This window comes from Plodia interpunctella, chromosome 5 (genome assembly GCF_027563975.2).
Source record: "Plodia interpunctella isolate USDA-ARS_2022_Savannah chromosome 5, ilPloInte3.2, whole genome shotgun sequence".
In the NCBI taxonomy this organism is placed as follows: domain Eukaryota; kingdom Metazoa; phylum Arthropoda; class Insecta; order Lepidoptera; family Pyralidae; genus Plodia; species Plodia interpunctella.
In genome coordinates, this window is record NC_071298.1 from 327168 (window position 1) to 350557 (window position 23390).

Consider the following 23390-nt stretch of genomic DNA (forward strand, 5'->3'; position numbering starts at 1 on the left):
TTCCGTTTCAATAAAATTAATAGTAATAACAATATGGATATACTACTCCATATCGTAGTATTTTTTTCGAAGTTTGCATAGTACAGTACGAGCGTAGGCGCACGCGCATTCAACTCACGCGCATATTATCTCGTAGCTCCGTAGAACCCAGCGGGCCGCGGTTCGCCCGCCCTACCCGGTGGTAGAAAATTTTTGGTGGGAAGTGAGTGGGGTGCGCCCGCGCCGCAGTCAGTCTTCGACACGCGCGGATCGCGTCCGCATCGGGCCAGTGAGTGAAGTGAAACTTGTACCGGTTGCGACTGACCGGCGAGACAACCCCACAGTGACGATAAAAAAAAATTAAGTGTACGTTGTAAAAAAAGAAAAAAAAAACACTACTTTGCTCCATTTTCAAAATCCGAGCAAACTGTGTTTTGGGAATGTAATTGGCATTTATAAAGTGACGTGACAGTGCCGGATTGTGGACCAGTGGATTTTTGGACCAGCCAGTTGTTCAGTTTTTTATTATTATTATTATTTTTTATAATTTTTTTTCTCTATCCCCTTGTAAATATTCGAGAGAATATTTGTTTTTAAATCTTTTATTTATGCCAATCACACTTGTCCCTTTTTTTCTTTTTCTTTTCTTTTTATTATTAACGTGTTTTTTATTTACTAACCGCATGTTTTATCAAGTAGGATGCTGTATTATTTAAAAAAAAAACATAATTATAGACAACTAGGAGGAATGTGATCGGAAAAGTGGACGGTATCGCTCGTTTTTCGGCGCTGCGGTCGCGCGACTTGTTTTTTTTTTACAGTTTTAACGGCGTTCCGTTCGGCGACACCGATTTATTCAGATCTCTTTGTTTTCACGCAATAACTCATAAAATTTCACGCCGTTCAGATAAATTACCAATTAATTAGTTGATTTTTGACAATTTTTAATTATTACATCGCGTTGCGAAATAACTATTGCAAACTTCGTCAAGATTTTCAAGGCATTAAACATGTCTTTGAGTTGAAATTATTGAATAGTTTTTTTTTTCATACAATTGCAAAATTAAGTAACTTGCCTTAATTATAATTACAACTGCGTTACTTGAAACAATTTGGTACAAACTAATTAATATGCCAACGCATCAATAATTACGTACGATAATGCTGGAGGCACAATTTTAAGTCATTAATTTTATAGGAATTGTTCGCATTAGCCTTTTATTCTTTGATAAATTAATAATATCGATTAAATATAATTACGGATGTAAATTGGATTATGGGAACACGTCAATTAGAATTAAGCACCAAAAAGTCACAATTAGAAGCAAATTAACTTATAAAAAAATACTTGTTAGACGTTTTCGGTGCATGTGCTTTTAAAAAAGAAATTGTTTTGATTGCGTAAATAATAATTCACAAAACAAAACGCACGAATTAGTTTAACTCATCCTATTCCGCAGTAGGTCTATCTAGCAAGGTCTATATCTCTTTTCTAGTCCCCCCCTTGAATCGCCCCGGTACCCTGTGTTGGCAGGCGCAAGGACTATAATGTTATTCTGGATTTGACAACGACCATCGCTGCTTCCGATCTTGACTTCAATTTATCAGGTAAGGAAACAACGCAGTGTAACATAACATGGTAAAATCTTTCTTGATGATTATATAATTTTCCTAAATAATGTAGTATTTCTCAATTTAAAATTCGTTGGGTCCTTTATTGTTTTTTTTTTAAATTCTATTTTGTTCTTACAATTCTATTTTTCAATTATGCTAACAGCCCTATATCAATATGGCTTGATTGTATTAGTTGTTGAACTTAAACATAATATATCTATTTTAATTATGTGATTATAACCCATTGTAATAAGTCCATATCACTTAGATCTAGCATATGTATGAAGCATAATATATACAAATGAATACACTCAATCTTGAGTTCTAAATTATATTATCATTTTTCATCTAACCTTACGCCTATTTATGTAAGGTCGGCTCTGAAAACAATATATATCTATAAATTAATAAAATCAATTATTTACTTTTGACATATTTGTTTTTTAATTATATTATTAATAAATTATTACAAATTATGAAAATATGTCATGTGCGAGAAAAATCGCAAGTGAATAATTGACATTTGTATCAGGTATTGATAACAAAACAACTTTTTGTCAACACACATAAATTTATCATCTTTTTGTCCGAACTATATGGTAAATGAGCTATTGGTACAAATAAATTATTCGTAACGTTCATATCGCACAGTCAACCATTCGATTGTCGTAATCGATAGTGACAATCTGACGTCACAAAATTTACACTTTTTGCAAGAACTCAAAATCATTGTTACGTCAGTTCCTATTTCAATATTTATATTTTAGTAATTTCCGCACTTATTTCTGACCAATAAAAAAAAGAATGCATGACGTTGCATGTGTAAAGTGCAACACCACATTGCTCTCCTTGGCTTTGACCATAAAAGGAATAAACAAAATATACATTAAGAGCGTGTTCCCATTGCTCCGTCGTGCTCCGTCGTTGTTGGGTTGACGCTGACACACGTTGACGTACGTCGCAACTTCATATAATTTCTTCTGCGTTGATCTAACGACGGATGTCAACATGGTGGTGGACGTCGCAGCGTAACTGGGCAATGGGAACGCGCTCAAATTATTTTTTAAATCTTTTGGCGGACAATAAACAAAAAAGTTCAGCATTCGTTGCGTGAAAGTTTAAAAAGTAAAATAATTTTCTTTTCGGAATCGATATTTTTCGATTCTATAAAGATTTTCCTAAATTGGAGATAGTACGAATAGCTTCTCCAAGCGCACAAGTTTGCAACTCGGCTGACATAAGCTTACATGACTTAACATTGAAATTGAAATCAAAACATAATCTAGTTCCTCACTAGAGATTGCTTCACTAGTGAGTCACCCGGCTTGCGCTGCAACCTTCTGATTGGTGACACATCTCCGAATCAGCTGGCCCACTTGCGCAGCCTTCGAGGGTCGGGTATTTAAATATTCGGGTCATAATTAACTCGCGACAATAGCTAATGTTTCTTAGAACTGAATGTTACGGGTTCATTTGAATACATTTCAAAAAATGCCACGAAATTGTTGAACGAAGGATCTTTATAGAAAAGAAATAAATGTATATTTTGGTAAATCTATACCGACATCGTAACGCGCATGCGCGAGCGTTTTTCTTATGGAATTGTCCATCGACCTTTAAACTGTGAAAGAGCATCATTTAATCACCAGAAAAACAAATTCTTTAGATATTTTTAAAATTCTTCAGTCTTTGTTGTATTTTTTATTATATTTGGTAAATGGTTTTTATTAATGATTCGAATGTTTTCCTAATTGAAAGCTACGTCACCTACAACTTGAACTATTTCATTCATCAAAACATATGATATCCTCTGTTACTTGTTTCCCGTTTTTTATTTGAGTGGTTTCGTTATTTTCCATGTTAGTTCAAATAAAGATCGTAAAACAAAAAATAATGTTGCCTTGTAACTCCAATAGAACTAGACGAAAAGCAATTATTTAGCACAGTGCTAATGGCCCCTAAAACGCCCCTCCTCAGGATACTGTTACCCGACTGAAACAAGTGGGGCACGCAAAATATGTGGCGGTGTTATAGCCAGAGTGCGAAAACATTCCGGTAACAATCTCTGCTTTATTATCATGTTTCGGGCAATAACAGAGAGTGGGTCTTTCGGGCAATAACGCCTGGTATTTGCCAGTACCTTCCCAAGCAGTCCGGAGCAAACCCATCTCCTAGTTGGCAGGACTTTTTGGGGCTTAACTGGAAAAGTGCTGCGTATAAACCTAAATCTGACATCGGACCCATCAATCGAAGACCTAAGATTTAGGAAGTCACTTAACGATTTCATGTCTTTATATGAAGTGTCTACGCGCATGCGCTGTGACGACGAGCTCGCGCCTGCGCGATGTTTCTTTTCTTTAAAAAACAAATGCTGTCATGGACGATTCTTGGCTGTTGGTTTTTTAAATGTATTGCTCGTGATTTACCAGCCCTAAATAAATAATCTTTGTCAAATACCGAGTATAATTATTTATAAATATATACTCAGACAAGACCCTACCGAAGAATCTCAATTTCTAATTGGCAATTTATAAAAAAATCCTTATACATTGTATTAACACTTGACTTGTTCATTTAATTTATTATAATAATCAAATCAACAATAGGTTCTGAACTAGGATACCCAGTGTCGTGGACAAGGTCGCGGTTCATAACTTCAAACGATGGCTGATGGGAAATAGAAAATACTTTACAAACAAGAAAAACACTACTAAAAACATAGGTATTCGATACAAACTAAACTTATACTAGGCTGGTTTGTTTGGCATGCCTTTTACGAGGCTGGTTTTTGACATTTACATCATAGAAAAAACTAATAAACAAATAAGACGGACAACGGAATCAACTTACAAAATTGTTTAAAGTCATAAAAAAAAACAGTCGTTGATGTTGTTTATAATGCTGCAGATTTTACAAGTTACACGGTACGTTTAAATATATACAAATATAATATTTGTATGTATTTATAATGTTTGTGCGTATGCTGGTAAATTAAACTTTTTTACTTTGATCCTAGCAGGAGCTTGTCTAAACTTAATAACTTCTTACAGTAAATTGCTCATTAAAGAATATTTTCTTGTATTTTTGATTAATTTATTCGCATCAGGTAGAAAACAATTTGCAACTGTCAGCTCTGTCTATCCCGTTAGATATATGAACGTCATTATATATTAAAAACTTGAAGTAGTAAATTCTATGTTAGGAAAAAGTCGGAATCGGAGTGCGCAGTGAATTAGAAATCGCGTGCACTTGACATTAAACTTCTTGTTGGTCATTGCCGCACTCTAGCGTGTGGGCCATCTCCGCCGCGCGCAGTGAAAGTTAGCCCCCCCCTGCCCGTACTGCACGCCCCGCGGTACACCCCCCGCGCGCCTCAGCCCCCCCCAAGCGGTATATGTGTCACAGATAGACCTTCAGCGAAGAACTTTCTTTTTGCAAATTGTGATGTGTATTGACATGTGGTTTTGTGATGCGAGCTAGACAATACTACACGTTGATGATTCTCTCTAACGGCGGTCGGTGGGATTCACTTGTCAAATCGATAATTAACGATCGTATATCAGTGTCGATATGAATGTACATCATATCAACTTGGGTGTCAGTACTTGCTTATAAACCACTTTCTTATTTTAAAACTTTTTTCTAGTTACATTTCTTACTGTATTGCTTTCCTGGGCCTGGGAAAATATTAATTTTAAAAGAAGTATTTTGTTAACTAAGCTCTTGTAAAAATGCGAACTTTAATAGAATCTGACACCAGCAATTCACACTAGAAAAGAAGAATAATAATAATGTATTCGGGACTTCTTCTGTGGTAAATGAAAGGTGCCACATTTAAACAGTCCAATAGATTTTTGATCCGCACATCATTAACAACCACAAGAAACACAGATAGTCCGTCCATTAGTTATCACGCAGCACATGAATCAATGAACAGAAGTTACGTAAAGGTGATTCACCGTGTCGAAAGCGGTGACCAGTGAACCTTGTCTACCAGTTACTAGCTGGGAAGACCTATTGCATGGTACAAGTCATTGAAATCCTCGCAATTTTTGGTCTTAGTTTGAAGATCCTATTAATAATGAGACCTTGCTAAAAACCAACTCACAAGTGGCATTAGCAACGTATATTGAAGATTAAATGGCGTTTAGTGGGTGTTCTACTGCATTAAAACTCCTGCTCTCACGCCGATTGCAAAAGTCAATAAAGATAAAGGGCTATATAAACTTGAGGTTCTACACATAGGCTATGGGTTCCTATATAATCTAAATTCCACCAATCAGTCCACTTCGAGTGAGGCAATTCTTGGCTCTGTCTACCCCGCAAGATTTTTCTGTTTGCAAACATAAATCCATACAACGTATCGCATGGAATATTGAATGAAGTTCTATGACCCGCCACTACGCTTAGACAATTATTTCTCAACATTAAACTCGTAATGACATACGGGCAATTTACTTTTTACGTGCATATATTATTAGCCTGCCTGTATGGATTTTTATTTTTCATATAATATATAGTTTATTCACTTTAGACATGTGTCTGGTAAAACCATCTGCAATTATTATATAAATTATCAATTAACTTATATTTATATTCATTTATTCCACATAATTTGTGAATTAGTAATTTGTGTTTTAAGACTAAATGTACCCCTAACATTTAGTCTTCAAACTATTTACAAATTTAAGTTAGGTATTATCTGGTGCGGCTAACATCACGACCGCGGGCCAATTCGTAACCTATTCAGACTTTGTGAATATAACAGAATAATTGTTTACAAATCTATATAATCGGCATTTAAATCCGTAAATTGAGGACATTTTTATTATATAAATTATTGGTTTATTTCTTTTCTTTCGGCATATTTATTTTTAAAATGTACCCTTTTACATAAGCGGGTTATAAGATTGAATAGAAGAAAGCATATTAAATTTTGGTATATAACTATTGCAATATACAAAACTTCATTATATGTAAAGATTGATTTTGAGATCAATTTCAATTCTTAACCAACCAAACCGAATTACCAGCGTGGCATGAACATTATCTGATCGTATACATAAATTTATCAATCACGTTAGCTACAACACGCAAGTCCCTCGCTTTCCGAGTGCATACGCACGAACAAACGGCATACGCGTACCTCATTTGAACTGCGCACGCGGTCGCCAGACACTGAACGTGGTGAAATCAGGATCAGCTGGTATTCTGGTGGGTGCGACTACCTGAGGTTGCACGCGAAATATATTATATCCTTGACTAGCTGTGTGTTGCCAGCTCTCGTGGAATTTTTGCATCTTATCACGCTAATTTTCTTGAAATTTTGCACTCATGTAAATTGAAGTATGGAGAAGGACACGGTACTGTACTGGTGAAGCCGCAATCAAACCTATATCTATACCATATCCTAATATTATAAATACGATAGTAAATTTGTTTGTTTGTTACCTCTTCACGCTCAATCTAATTAACCAATCTTCTTGAAATTTTGCTGTACTTTGAAAAAGTGTGCAAAGGGAAATACTTTTCATACCGGAAAAAAAAACTGTTTCCGTGGGAAATTTACATAGTCGAAGCCGCGAGCAATAAGCTAGTTATCTTTATAAAGAGGATGGGCAAGTTTGTGTGTAGAATAGAAAAAAACATTTTACCGGAATGATATAGGCGACGTTTAACATTAAAGGATTTTTAATATAGGTACGTTTTATTCCGATATTCCCACGAGAGCGAAGCCACAGGACGCGAAGTTAATATATGTCGTTATAATATCGGCGAATGTGCAATGACTTTGGTACTTTAGCAGACGTTTGTGTCGTCATGCGCGGTACACTAATATCCTTGATTCGATATCGCCTATCAATGGGTGTAGGATGTTGGTTGTAGGATATCGTGCAATTATTATTTTATATTGTAAGTTAATTAAATCCTATTTCAAAAGAATCCAGTTTTGTAGCTATAAATTCTTAAGCTAGATCTAAAAAATATTTTTTAATGGTTACGATACATTCTTATCATAATGTCTTGGTCACAAAGAATTGAGCTTAATATTAACACATCAATACTGCCTAATACAAAATTATAAAAAAAAAGTAGCAGTGTTATAAAATACTGGCCGAAGTAATAAAAAAAAGAAGAAAAACAACATGTTTTCCTTTTAATCGCCTCGCATCTTGTGTTCTAAATCGGAACGTGTCTAGAATCGCACGTTACGTCCGGCGCGGCGCGGAGAAAGCTGATCTGTCATCGTAAGCTGGCGGCGGGGGGAGAGTGGGGTAGAGGGGGGAGAGGGGGGAGCCTAGACCCACTTCACTAGACACGTGACCTATAATATGACTTTTTGTTAGAATTAGAATTTCTATATAAAACTTAATTGTTGTAGAACACTGTCGGTCGTTTATATAGTAAGTTAATTAAATCCTGCGCCCCGAGGTTTCGCTCCCGTGGGAATTTCCAGATATCGAGTATCATATATGATAATATAGGTTATAAGGCATAACAATCCGTCCAGTAGATTTTGCGTGAAAGACTAACAAACATACGCACAACACCACATCGTCACATACTTGCGCATTTATAATATGAGTAAGATTGTACTATGTTGTAAATTACATATGTTTTTGATATCCCATATATCTAATAAATAAAGGCATTGAGTTGCAATATTTTTAGTTGAATATTAAGATATATTTTTTTCTAATTATTCTATTTTAAAATACTTTGAATTAAATTGTTATCTATTACAATATTTTTAAAGGGCTTCCATTTAAGACAGCATTTATCGGACCATCATCAACCTATTTATTTTCATAACAAACAAGTTCCCATACATCGCACATGTTCTTTTTTTAATGCTACCTGGCGTTCCAAATTCGAATTCAAATATTGACTGATTGAAGGGTTGGCATCTGTCGTCTGCGTCGAAGGAAGAAAAGAAAAAAAAAAAAAAGAAAGTCTCATATTTTCGGGAACATGTGTCGATCTGTATTGTTACTACACATGTGCATATGAACGCCGAAATTCGTGAGGTGTTATTATTTTCATTGTCTACTTGTTGCTGCCTCTAGCGTCGGAACTTTTCTCTTTTGTTGCTTTTTGTGAAGTTTAAATGTGGCCAGATTTTTTATACGATACAATTTAAAGCAGTAACGTTGTCCCATTGTATGTTCAATCGTATGTTTCAGATCGAAAATCTGTTAAAATAAATGATAAATTTTTCATCCATACAAAAGACATCAACGTCTCGTCGTTCTATGATTTGAGATGAAAACAACTTTTGAATCGTATTGTTTAGTTTCATTGAGGCAATTGTAAAAAAATTGAAGATTTTAGTCTTTCAATGTAGAAAATTGAAGTGGCTATTTAATTTTAGCTGAGAAATAAAATAAATTAATGAAAATGTGTGGTGGCGCGTGGGGAGGGATCACTCCTTAAAAAGGATGGTGATTTTGTGTAAAACTATTTCAGTCGGCTGTCGAAAATCACAAGACAATATGTTAACGAGCGCAAGTTTCAATGTCTGCAGACATGTTGCGACATCACGCCGAAACTATTAGTCCGGTGGTCTGCCACGGCTGTTATTGTAACAAAAACTTGTTGCCTATGGCCCAAATAAACTTTTTGTGTGTTGTACACGTTTTTTCACAGTAAAATAAGTAAAAACTGGTTGGTCGCTTGTAAGCAAAGACCTAGTGCAATTATCCTAATATTTTAATACCACGACTTGGATGTGGATAGTGTTGTGTGGTTCCGCCCTGGAATATGACCGCTCCATTTCCTCCCGTGGATGTCGTGCGAGGCGATTACGGAACACATTGTTTAGGCAGCTGATAGGCAACAATAATACTCCCAAGGAGGTTGACGTGAGGCAGGCGGCCGGTTGTAAAATCGAAGCAGTCTTCAATATATTAATGTTATTTTTTACGTGGACCCTAGGATTCGAGGCGTCACATTCCATGATACAGCACAACATGCTGGGATAACTTTATACATTTTATAAGGATTTATACCAATATTAACATAGAAAGAAATAAAGAAAAAAGTTATTTGCCAAAAACATGAGTACAAATATACAAATGTATGCAAATATAAATACAAAAAACTTTACTTACGGTACTTTTTTTGTTATTTCTCGCGGATAGCATGCTCCTCTTTATTTATAAATAAATTATACTATAATAAAGTAATAAATTAAATTAAAATTAAAAGTAATAAATTCTAGTTATTTAAGGTCTTTTATAAAAAAAATGGATCCAAGTTATCTAAAAATAAATATTATTACAAATAAACAGTAATACAAACTTGCATATATATACATTTAAACATAATTCTGATGTTGTATATAATCACAGTTAGTACGATATTAAAAATCCCTTTTTAAAATACTTAACACCATATTTAGATAACAAGCATAGCACAACCCCATTGAACCAATATCAATTTACCCTCGACACAATTTTTTTAATTTTTTTTCCTCTGTTTACCCAACCCCGGGAGCGCATAGAATCGAACCCATTACCCTGCACCTGAACATCCGTCTATCAAAACGATTTCCGGTGCCTCCGGATATTTAAGGATGTTGGATCAATGGAGCTTTCGAGATAAAAGCTTTCAAAGCTATCGCAACAGGTATTTAGGATGTCATTAGATTTTTTACGCGTATTCAAAATTTTATCAATGAAAAGGCTCTATTGACCTTTTTTAGGTCACAATTAAATCAAAATCAAATATAAATGTATTTTATTGCATCACATAGCTATTTTTTATATATAGTACTATTAAGTCCTTTAAAACGCAAGAGCTTATGGACACACAACTTGACAAAATGTCGCATTTATAACATTAATAGGATTTATTATTTTTATATTTAATATATATATTTTAATTCGGAAGTCGAAACAATTCTTACATAATCCAAATGACGCATACAGAGCCTTGTGCTCGAAGCTCGGACATCGAATGTGAGCGAGAGGTCGCCATACGCGCGACAAGGACGGCGCGCGGGCAACGTCCTGATTTGTCAATAAACTTGACCCACATTTCATTGAGATCGAGCCTCGCAGGAATCTTCATAAGGCCGCGGTCACAAGGGAACGACTAATCAATCAAGATTTATTTATTCATTTGACCAGAAAAGTACCTTCTACTTTAACTTGTAGAATATGTAAAACAATAAGTAATTTATTTTATAATAATTTGTATTATTCATTTGTTAAAAGATAGTAAAACAAGAGCAATTATTTTTTTCTCTTTTTGTTAATTTGTACAATCTGATAAATACTTCAGGTATCACCACTCAACTTTTTATATAACAGTTGACGGGTTTCTAAAATGTCGCTGTTGACAGTGACGATGACCTCAATCCAATGTATTACGAATTATTTGAACGAAATTCCTTACTATTTTTACTATTATGACTTTGGATAATTAATAAAGATTTCCACTGTAATTTTTCTCAAGTTAAACTTTATACCCTATTAGTTATCTGATACAAAGTTCCCCGTGACCGCGGCCTTACCAGATCCTCGAATAACGGTCCTCGATTCTGGCTTCGCCCTCGGGCAGCGACCGCGCTCCCTTGTCCCTCAACGTTGGATGTTTTATACTGGCGGCGCGTCCCGGCTTCGCTCGGATATAAACGTAATAATATGCCTAAAGCTTCCTCAGGATTCATACTATTTATTGGTGGTAGTAAACCTTATGAAAAGCGATCCGTGAAGTCGTTTGTAGCGCCATAGGAATTTATTCTATGTAATATGTGAGGATAAACATGGGTTAGGTACCATTTTTGTACAAAAAATAATAATTTTTGCAACAGATTTGGGTGCTTAGCCATATTACTTTTCATCATCTGAGCAAATTCGTTACATCCTTACATCAAATTCGTTACAGGTTTCGGCCTAGTTCGGTGTCTCCGGTGCTCCCACAAGTCAGATTTTATTAGCTCTCAGTTTGTTATTGTCATACGTTATATTACTGCTTAACTTGTGGAGTGAATAAAGATGTTTTGTTATTAAAAAATAATAAAGATATTTTATCCTTAGCCAAGCCAACGCATTTTGAGTTTGCAACTCCTACACAAGTCGGCACAGCAAGACATATGTTGTATATTTAATTTGCCTGTAGCTCTCAAACTACACTCATCTGAGCGTTTACCTCGCTTCTTCCGACAGTCTACTTCCCTAATGTGTATGCGACTGCCTGCCACTAGATGGCGGTAGGTAGTCGTAAAAGTCATGTCAAATGCGTTTAGGAGACTTGAATAAAATCTGACACCAGTGTTAGCGATAACACACCCGATATGAAGATGATATAGTGCTAAAACCCAATAATCTTAGCTGGAACTCACGTTCATGTTACATCTGTGGTCAGCCCACGTGCCCGCCGTCCTTGTTGCCGCCGGAGCGTGGTGCCAGTTAGCCGACGTCACTAACTGTACCGCCGTCCGCACCGTGACGACACGAGGTTACTGATCGACTAATATAAACAAATGATACAGATAGTGTATCATCTATACAGCCAATCGCAAGTTTGCATGGCCATATTTGCCATCTATGACTCGGGAATAGATGCGATTTTGCAATTAATTTGAATAGATTGAAGTGCTGTTTACTGTACATTTTGGGGTGGACAGAATTGAGAATTGAGATTATCCACCAAAGCTACTTTTTGGTGGGTACTATACATCGTATTCTTAACAATTAATATTTCTTTTAGGAAAACATATGGCTAAAAAACATCCAGTTAGTTATTTTAGATACATTGTAATGACTAGATGAATAATTAATATCTGACTATCTGGAATATTATCGAAATGGCTAAATTATATCTGATAATTAAACTTCTTTATATACCATCCGAGAACTTAAAATATGCAACTCTAAAACCCAAAACGTATCCTTCAAATAGTATAAACGTATAAACAGGTGCGCTATCACCATCCGAGGAGACAGGTAAAATGGGGTAAAGGAACCGAGTGCCGGGCATGCGCAAGAGTCCGAAACGAAGCACCGTTACACGCAGGACCTACTGAACTCGCGCACTTATCAACCTGTCAACGCAGGCCAGTTTTGATACTTAAGGACCAGTACTACGGTCCTAAGTGAACGAAGCTATGCACGAGCGACGCTGTGCGTTTATGATTACGACAACAACATAGACCAGGAGTATATTGACATTTTTTATGTTGGTTTGCGCAATGGCCCTCGTCGCGCTGCCTTACCGCTGTTGTCACTTCCCAAAAGCATAAAGGACGTATGTGTAGTATACGTCTACATACGTCCCTATTTAATAGTTTTTTTACTCTAAGCGAACGCTGATACGGTTACGAAAATCCCAATGACTATTCAAAAGATACTCAATCCTAAATTGCTGGGAGCAACTGGCCAAACGTATCTAGAAGAACAGACCTAGAATCCTTTAAATTGAAAAAATTGAACGTAACATATAATTAATAAATTAATTAATATGATATATTACTATTGTTATAATAATTACAAATGGCCTTTGATGCCAAAATTTCAAGAAAAACGAAGCCGCAGGACGCGTCTAGTTTAATTTATTTTAGAAGCATTCTGGGTACAGTTAGTCAGATAATGACGTCACGTAACTGCGACCACGGTCCGGTGGTAACAAGGACAGCGCCCACTTGCAGGCGACTGTACCAGATTCCAAGTATCTTGCTTGGTAACAAAACTAATTAATAATCAAAATAGATATTTAGACTGCGGGTATGATTTTGTCATTATTTTGATGACAAAAATATTACAGTAAATTGTATAACATTTTTGAGTTAATATTATATAACAAAAAAGATATTTTATTCGAACAAATAATTCTCCATCAGTTTTTTAACCCCCGATTCTCCTTCAGATTTTTAACACCTGACGCAAAAAGAGCGTTATTCTTCCCAATAATTTTGACCGCTAAGTCTGTCTGTTTGTGTACGTGGCACCGTAACTCATCAACAGGTGAACCGAATTGGATGCGGTTTTTTATCTGATACCTAATTTTATGCGGTGGTTTTTAGATATGTTTGATCAAAATCGGTTCAGCCGTTCAAAAGTTGTAGCGAAATGAATATTGAAAGTTGTTTTTTTTTAAATTGTCTAACAAATAAACTTGTTAAACATATTTGTTTCATGGAACACTTATTATTTCATTTTTGATGTTACTTCTTTTTATGTTACTAAAACGAAAAAGTTATCGGAGTATCGCTACAAAACAAAGCACAGAATCATAATTATATTTCAATGTAAAAAATCCAATAGACTATAGTCGTTTTGCATGTTGTAATGCAAAACGACTATCAGAAGCGCGCGCGATCGCCTTATCTGGGAAACTTATAGGAGCTATTTACGGTATTAACATAAAAAGCGGGTGAATCTCGTGTACTGTTGTATTGTTAAATAGCTGTACTACTGTCACAGTGGATAGTTTGGTAAATAGCTCTTTTTGCGACCACTAACTAGACTGGGTGTAGTTTTTGTTGGAAATAAGTGGTGCGATGTGTTAACCTATACTTGGAGATATTTTCCTTTTGGTAGATCTTGTAACAATACTTTGTAAATGACATGATGTAAAAAAACCAGAAAGTAATTAAAATACTAGAAATAACACCACGTTTTTCCAACCTTCATAAAAACCATTTGTTACCACGGTCAATAATGCCAAAAGAAATTTAGTTAAATTAACAGATTCTAAAAAAAATGTATATATTTTTATCGCAGAATTTTATTAAACGTTTATTACGATAATAAGAGAACTGATAACTTTGAAATTCCGTATTGAAGCCATATCGGCCAAGATTAATGAACTTTCACTTGACCCACTAAAGAAAAGAAAATTTTCCTTTAAAAACAAACACGCAAACATTCACAATATTAATAAAAGTCTTACCGAAATTAAAATATGAAATACATAAACGTAAAGATGATCAAAACTGATATTATAATAATCATAATAACACACGAAGTGGTCTGCTAATGTCATAAATACGCTTCAGCTTCACGCTTTAATACACATCGGGTCTTCTTGAAATTTCGCGTTCGGAGTAAGGATGTGATGTAAATGACATTTACTTTATGTAAAGTAGGTGGAAAAATCACACGAGACTGAGTCACGAGCAAACGCTATTATATTTTTGACCAATTGGGCTCATATTGGCCATATTTTCAAGTAATTTAAAGATATATAAAGATAATCTATAAATCATCCTTTCCGCGGGAGACCAGTCCCACTCAGACGAGAGCCGACAAGAGCTAACACAGTATAATTACAGAACTTGAATGGCAATATCTAAACAAGCGCCGCCTACGTTTATCTTAGAGCCATGTACTTGACTTTGAAATAAGGTTTCGCGGTCAGCGGCGGCGCAGGAGGGGGGGGGGGGGGGGCAAGGGGGGGGGGGATGGCGTCGTCTCAAAAAGTGAAATGGTAACCGTATAGAAGTGAATCAGAATCGGATTTGCGATGCATGACAGTGCAACTGCTTGGATTATCGTTGGCCTAGATTGCTGGATTTAGGTTACGGTTTGGTGGTAATGAGGAAAATGAGATTGCGCATTTTTTAACTCAGTCCAATGAGCGGGTCTTTTTTTTTGCTGTTTTTAATACTAAATAACTTTATGATTGTATGACAGTTCGGCTGAATTAATTCATGTCTTTACGTCTCACGCCGACGTACAGTATTTTTATTAGAGAGTAGCAGGTACACTTAACTAATCAACATACTGTTACTGTTCGATTCCAAAATTTATGGTAGTATTTACGTATGATAAATGTGTACGATTTTGTTTATAATGAACGAATAAAATGTAAAAAAAAATGGAATAAAATTATAATTAAAACTTTACTAGTTTTTACCTGTCTTATATTGTTATACATATTAATATAATTAATTCGAAAGTCTCCTTGTCAGCTTGTCTGTCACACACCTTGATGGTCAAACTGCACGGCTGATTTTGATGAAATGTGGAATAGACTGAGATCAAAAATTAAATGAATGCGTGAAAATTATTTACTCTTAGCAAAAAAAAAAAAACTTTTTTATTGCATAAATAACAAAAAGCTATATAATGCAACAAAAAATTGTGGATCTTTAGTTTTTTAATATAATACTTTGCAGACTTCGACGAAATAATATGTTATCATTTCAATATGATTTCAAATATGAGCAAAACAAGAGGTGGTCATAAGGTATCAGGAGATCCGGGTGGGTACTTTCTCTCGTGACGTCAGCACTGCGCCTGCGCTGGTGCAGGCTTCGCCTCCCGGAACTTTCCTTTGAGGATAAGATTGATTGAATTTTGGGAATTTTCTCGATGTGACGAATATCTCACTTTCTTTCTTATTGACGTATAATGAAGGCATTGCGACCCAGTCGCGGCTTCGATAAATAATGTAGCTTCTCAGGACATAGATCTTAATTATATTAAAGACAATTATATTCTAAAACTTCTAAAAATATATGATGTCTAAAATAATTGTTACAATTTTTTTTTAATGTTTGTCAGAATAAATTGTGAAGATATATTTTCTATTTTTATTTTTTTATTAATACCAACTTCTTCATGTGTTAATATTTTATGTGTCTGTTTCAGGTATACAACCAGGATAAAACACAAAAAACAAAAATCATATAGATGAAAATTAGAAGGTGAGTAAAATTCAATATAAAAAATCTACTCCTTTCTTTTTTCTAATCGTGTTGTTGCCTTTAAACTATTTATACATTCAACTGCAACCATCCTCCAATACATCACTTCTATTCAAATATTTCTTGACCATTAACTTTAAAACTTGACTGAATATTTGTACATAAATCCTATCAAATCGTAAATGTTATTTAGTAATCATATGCAAACATGAATTAATGTGTTGTATATAAACAGAGAGTAGGGAATAATCAAAAATTTTCCAAAAACACATAACTCGAACTTACTTATATATACTTAAATGAGGCTCTTCGATATACATAAATTACTAAATGACGTTTGTTTATTTATTTGATTTAGGTACTAGAAAGCGGATTTAATGCTTAAAGTGTTTCAACAAACCTTCGTTTTACGTTATTCAAAACATTTTATATAATTAGTAAAAAAAAAAACTAGTATCATGTTTATTAAAATTATTACAAAATATGAGACATGTGTCCAAACGTTCGTATTGAGGTCCGGAGCGTCGCATCGAACAGGTTCGCTCCCAATAACGGTACCTCTGACCTCAACCGCAGCTTTTTGGAAAAATCTCCGTGTGGCCGGCGAGCTTCAGGGTGGAATCAGGTTTAGTGTCATAAAGCTCTATGAGAGGATGATCTTATACTTGGTGGTTTGAGACTGTAAATGATTAAATAGGTTTGTAAGGTATGTCCCAGAACAAGCCCAAAGAGTATAAAACTAGAAAGCATAGAACATGATATTAACTCGTTTTAGGCAGTCAACGAAATAAAAAAAAATAACTTTGATTATCTGTAAATCTCCTTGGCAATATTTTCTCTTCTGTCAGAAACTTATTGTCCAATTTTTAGTTCGGCAATAATGTTAATTTTTACTATCATGATTATACAAATTTAAAAGGATTCAAACAAAAAGTATCTTAAAATTTGGTGTTTTATCAATATAACTTTTAAAAAGCGCTATTTTCCTGGGATAGAAACTAACTCACGAACTGAAAATAATATGTTACATATAATTTTTCTCTCTAATTTCAGTTTTTGAGACTTTGAGACCAAATTGCTATTACTGGCTAGTTACAAAAAGGTCGCTCCTCCATTTTTAAAAAGACAATAAGGTCACTCGCTCCTGAACGCAAGTACCAAACTTAATTGTTTACCAATCACATTGGTATTTTAAACTTTGCAGTCACGCAATATTTTTAAACGGTTATTTTGTTAACTGCTTACAAAATACAATGAGAACTTAATAATATTCTTTAATAAGCTTATGGGGAGAAGTCAAAATGTAGCCTTTTGTTTTGTGACATGATAATATTTCTATAGTGGTTTTCACTGACCATCACTTGATTCCGATGAAGGAAAACATCGTGAGGAAACCTGCACGCTAGTTGACAATATAAGTTCACTAGTGTGTATGCGACTACTTGCCACTACACGTGGTAGGTATGTATAGTCACAAAATAGTCAGACAATATTTTTGTATGTCAAGTTTAGACTGAAAATGTACGGCAAAATGAAATTAGAGACAAGAATTTTATACAAAAAAAAAAGGGTAACAAGTCTCAAAATATGGCAATATTTGATAACAAACGTATAAACAGGTGCCGCTATCTGTAACATAGAAAACTACATAAAGCTAGTTAAACACAATGTTACTGCAGGCAATGTATCAAACAGACAGTTTGTCACCCAATCAGCGTTCCCGTTCGACCTACAACCTTCACAGCACGTCGCACGGAATCGAACTCGGATACCGAGTGACATGCGAAACTAACCCGCTCATTATCTACACCGCCGCGACATAATGATAGTGTTAAGATGACGACGCTTGTCGTTGGACGAATGCGTATTTATGTTTGCACCTTTTTATGATTTCTATGTATTTTTGAAACCACTAAAGAAAATTAAAATTTGAAAGTTCAAATTGGTTTTGGAAGAATTTTGTTGAGAACAAAACAATCGAATTTTTATTTGTGTAAAACAAATTGTAACGTCATCATTTAATAATTGGCGTTTTGTTTTCATTAAAAACATACCCACTAAAACCCAGAAACGAAAACGATTTAATATAAGGATTTCAACAAACGCCTCTATTACCTATGTTGTAGAAATTACGAGTGCTAACTGCTTACTCATGAGGTTTTTTGACACGAAATCTAATAATATACTTCATTTTTTTTATTCAAAATAATGATATTTACAAATGCGTGCTTTCACTTTCAACAAAATCGTTGCCCTTTACGTTTGTTCATTGTACCTATTCAACAGAATTGTAGTATTGTGACTGCAACAATAACTATGCACATTGACGTTAAACATGCGATAATTTCTGAGAGAAATATAATGTACTTATTTATACTATTCGAATTCATCTAAGACTTGAGAGAGTTCAAGATAATAGTTAGCATTGAATAGAAGTTAGATTAAAACTTGCAGGTTGACCGTTAATGAACGTTCACCCGCGAAGAAAAGCTGGTCTGTTTTATGGTCTTTTAATTAATGTATGATTTAAAAACCTCATTTTATATGACTGCTGTAAAAAGCTTTGTCATGTTTGATTTTCCTTTATTTCTCGACTTCTGATGCAATATATTCATTTGTATTCATCCTCATTTATAAAAGTTATCTCGAATGCTTATATAGTCTTGAAAGATACATTCTATGAACTGTTTTCGGAATTCTTGGTTTATGTCCTAAATTCCCAAATTCATAGAAAAAGTCTAAACCGGCAGTAGGTGAAGAAAACTGATAGATAAAATAAAAGATGAGACAGATCGTGTCGTACAGGGAGGTAAAATCGAACATCGATGACAATAATAAATAAAATGAAAATACAATACTACACAGATTAAACTAATTAATGATGAAATTTTCTGCTAATATTATAGCTCTCTCTCTCTCTCTTGATTGAACATTTTCCCGGTTTCTTTTTTATCATCCTTTTCCCCCTTCTCCACCTACTGGTCCTATTTTATTTTCTAATAATCGATTCATTAACAATCTGTAACAATATGACCGCATAAACTCTTAATGAACTGAGTAACGGTAGTATTTTAATATCATTAAATTGCAAATAAAAACAAATCAAAAGACATAACGTGTCCAATAAAAATTCTATAATGTCTCATCAGATCGTCGCCTTAAGTTCATATCTCGAGCTACGTGGGGTCCGCGCTAACGGTGTCCGTCCGTAACTTGTGTTTATCGTATAGCTATCAATAGTTGTGATTGTGCCGAACAAGCTAATTGTGGATATTGTTGCCGATATCAAGTGGATTGTCACGTGACGTGACAGCTTTTTGATGATCGCTTGCTAGGTCCTAGAAAAAAAAAACGATAAAATGCTGATGAATCATCATCTTTGGGTGCTCGGATGTTGTAGCATTTACATATATGTTATTCATTTAAGCCTTATATTTTATAAACAAATGATTCCACAAACTTAACAACTTTTCCAGAATTGTTCCAGGTTAATCTTTAATAAGGTGTTTTTATTATTAAAATTTAAATTGTACATAGAACCTTATTATTAGTTAGGACGTCTTTTGAATCATTCTAAATTATTTTTATATATTTCTTCATCTCATTGCACTTAGCATCTAATCCATCCACTACAAACGCCTGTCGTTTTGGTACAGCCACTGTGAAGATTGGTAGACCAATTACCATTTCACTCGACACGTCTTCTTTGACCAAACAGCATGCATTGTTGCTTCAGTTCGAAAAATGAGAGGCGGTGTAATTACAGGTAACTATAGAAAAAGTTTTTACGTATCCTCAATTATATATTAGTATTGCAAACGTCCTCTGGCTGAAGTGTAGCCGATTCCTATCAGGTGTAGGTACACCTGATAGGAAGGACTTTAGGTAAGTCCTTACAGACCAACTTCCTAATTACAAAAATTGCAACGTATCTTGCTTGATGTCGCGTTCCGTTACGCACACGCGTCGCCAACGACCAATTACAAGAGATTGAGAGTGCGCTCCGTTACCGTCGATTATTATTCGGTGGGTGTGTTCCGAACTTCAAGTGATCCAACGGTGGCCTGTGCCGGTATTTTAACGAGCAACGCGATAACAGTTAGCGTGATAACGATACGCGTTTCTTTTATTTGAAAATCGATGAAAACTTTAACATATATAAATCTGTGATCCACGGCTGCAACCGCGACAAAAACTTAGTAAATTAACATGTCTTAAGTTAGTTTTTGGGGTTGATTTTCTCTGTGAGGAAACATGCTTTCTAGTCGGTCATTTATCATTAATATGTAAAATTGAGAATGCATGGGAAAACCACTATTAGTTGCTAAAAAAGGAATTGGGTATAGTAACCTAAACATCCCATTAATATATATTAATTAATTAAAGAGTCCCTTCATTCTACTTTGATCCACGACGATTAAAGGATAAAGAAAAGTCAAGGTTAATCAAACTATTATATCAAAAATCTGCAAAAAAATATCAAAAATCTTATTTGAAAACGTACTAATTAAACACAGGCGTATATATTACAGTACAACACGATTCGTATCAAGATTCTCAATTAGTGAAGAGCCGCGTAACGGGCGCCTTGATAAAATAATTAAAGTTCGGCACGCCACCGTTATCATTCGTAGTGTCCGTCTGTTCACACGGTGTTAGTGTAGGTCGTCGCTGGTATTTATGATATTTAATGAGGTTTAAATATTGATTGTGTCGATTGCTCTTTGAATTTTTAATGAAATTTGGCAATTCAAAGAAACGGCGTCGATATTTTTCTCATATTTTACTTTGAAAATATGTTAGATGTATTTGAGGAAGTTTATATTACAGTAAATTATACATTACAGTAAAAAATAATTACTCTTTCACAACAATGTAAGTAAGAACGAACAAAAACATAGAATTACAAAGTTCAAACAAGAAAGATTTGGAGATCTAACTATATTTTCTTTCCTTGTTTAATAGGTATCATATTTAATCTAGAGTGCTGCTAATTCTAATACATCGTAAAAATAAAATAAAATTTCACTGATTAATTTGTACTTCAGTGCTTCATACAACATAATATACCATGGCAGTTCTAATTTCAGTTGATACATACAATCAGTTGACAAAACTAACTTCAAATATGTTGTATCTATGCCAACACTATTGCTATTATAATCGATATGAATCAACGTTGATTCTTGTTGCCAATGATAATCGATTCTAGCAATGGTAAATTGAGTGATGATTTGAAATGAGCAAGATGGTTACAAAAACCGATCAACTGGATTTCAAATTAGAATTCTATATTTGTAGCAAATTAAGAGAGGCCTATTCAAATTCAAAACATTTATTCAGAAATTAGCCCTTCACAGGCACTTTTTCACGTCAATTTTTATATTAAATAGTTATTTCTCACAAGCTAAAAACTACTGGCATTTCGGAACGACCACTGCTGAGAAAAAAGAAATGCCGAAAGAATCTCATTTTAACAGATGAACTCATTTGAACTCATTTGGTCCCTATCATGCCAGAAGGGCTTACCATTATTGTTTCTTACAAGGAAACTTCTTACTCAGGGAAAAATAATATGCTTACTTATTATATGATATATTTGAAACAAATTTATTTCGTGTAGTATGTCTACGCCCTGCATCGCGTTCACATTGGGTTCATAGTAGAGATAGTACTACATTTTAGTGCCTATTTTTGTCTCTCTCTAAATTCTTACGATGCTAAAATTGGTGGTTACGATGACATGAGAGATTTTGCTTAGTAAATTATAATTATTGTATTATAAGTATTGATTAATACTGGTCATATTTTTTTATTATTGTTTCTGATTTTTTTATTTTGTAAATTATATATTATTTTAAACATATTGCAATGGTAATGTCAACAAAAACTTATACTATTAATACACGTCATTAACAAAAATACTGGCCATCCGAACAATTTAGTCGAAGAGTCCATCCCGAATTGTATCCGTCGCAAAAGTACCCATAACACTTGCAGCATAAATAACAAAAGTACTTATAGTATCTGTACCAGACACATAACGGCTTGGTAAACAAAAGTCGCGCATGTAATTTAACATTTTAATGAGATAGCACATTAATTTTGAAAACTATATCATATAACATTGTCGATCGCTATCATATTAATGATCAAGCTAAGTAAAGGTTAGCCAGGTGAACAAGTGACGCTTACTGTATGTTATGCTTTGTGTACATTTTGTAGTTCACATTTTAATCAGTAGAAAAATGTTGCTTCCATAAATGCTTGTCACTTACGTGTATTGATAGAATTTCTTTATTTTTATTACCAGTAACAATATCGTATACACTGTAATATGTTAGGACATATGTTTTAATGGATGAAAATATTAATAGGACTGTAATTTAATAGGGCTGATGTGATAAAAGCGGAGGTAATGAAACGCGTGTATTCGTCCAGAAAAAGAGGGGAAGACAGAGCGAGAGAGAGAGAGAGAGCACGCGGGAGATATATCCAAAGACAAACGTCATAGACAATCTTAAAATGTTGCTATTTCCAACAATATTTATTTGAGATGAGTGTTAGAAAATTGGTAGGTACAAAAAAATGGTGAGACGTCAAGACTCTTTAAATACATTTTTTATGAAATATACTTATAATCTCATAAAAAAAGGACTTCAAAAGTGTATATTTTTTTTAATATACAAACCTTTGCACTTTGCGATTAACCGCATGATATTAATCGTATTATTATGAAATTGCTTCAGCATTTGTCACCCAAATTGTATACTATATAAATAATTTCTAACTATAACCCAATTATAGTTATTAATTAATATTTACGACGAGGGTCTGTATAATTTTTAAACATAAATCTTTTATTTATGCCCAAAAATTATAGATATAATTTCATACTTACTACTTATTAGCATATTTTTGAAGCGCGCCATGTTTATCATTTGAATTACAATACAATTACATAACATTTCAGAGATTCTACTACTTTTACTATATATCTCAAAAAGTAAATAAATTATTTTAAAACTTATGGAAATACAAGAAAAGTGAGGCGAGTTAGCGATGATGCGCGAAATGTAAAAGCAGTCAATAATATCACTGACTTATTTTAAACTCTACGCCCATTGAAATAAGGGCGACC

At 34.3% G+C, this 23390-nt stretch overlaps 1 protein-coding gene across 9 annotated transcripts in view; it reads left to right on the plus strand.

Annotated features, from left to right (window-relative positions):
* The first annotated feature begins 216 nt into the window (after window positions 1–216).
* The window catches only part of ich (ichor), a 39944-nt gene continuing 16770 nt past the window's right edge, over window positions 217–23390 (plus strand). The window contains exons 1-3 of one of the 9 annotated variants that reach the window (XM_053745488.2): window positions 221–488; window positions 1514–1587; window positions 16194–16249. The gene's annotated coding sequence lies outside the window, so the exon portion shown is untranslated. Of the gene's footprint in view, window positions 492–1439; window positions 1588–16193; window positions 16250–23390 lie in introns of all 9 variants that reach the window. The other 8 variants (XM_053745485.2, XM_053745483.2, XM_053745482.2 and 5 more) reach the window with 8 other exon arrangements.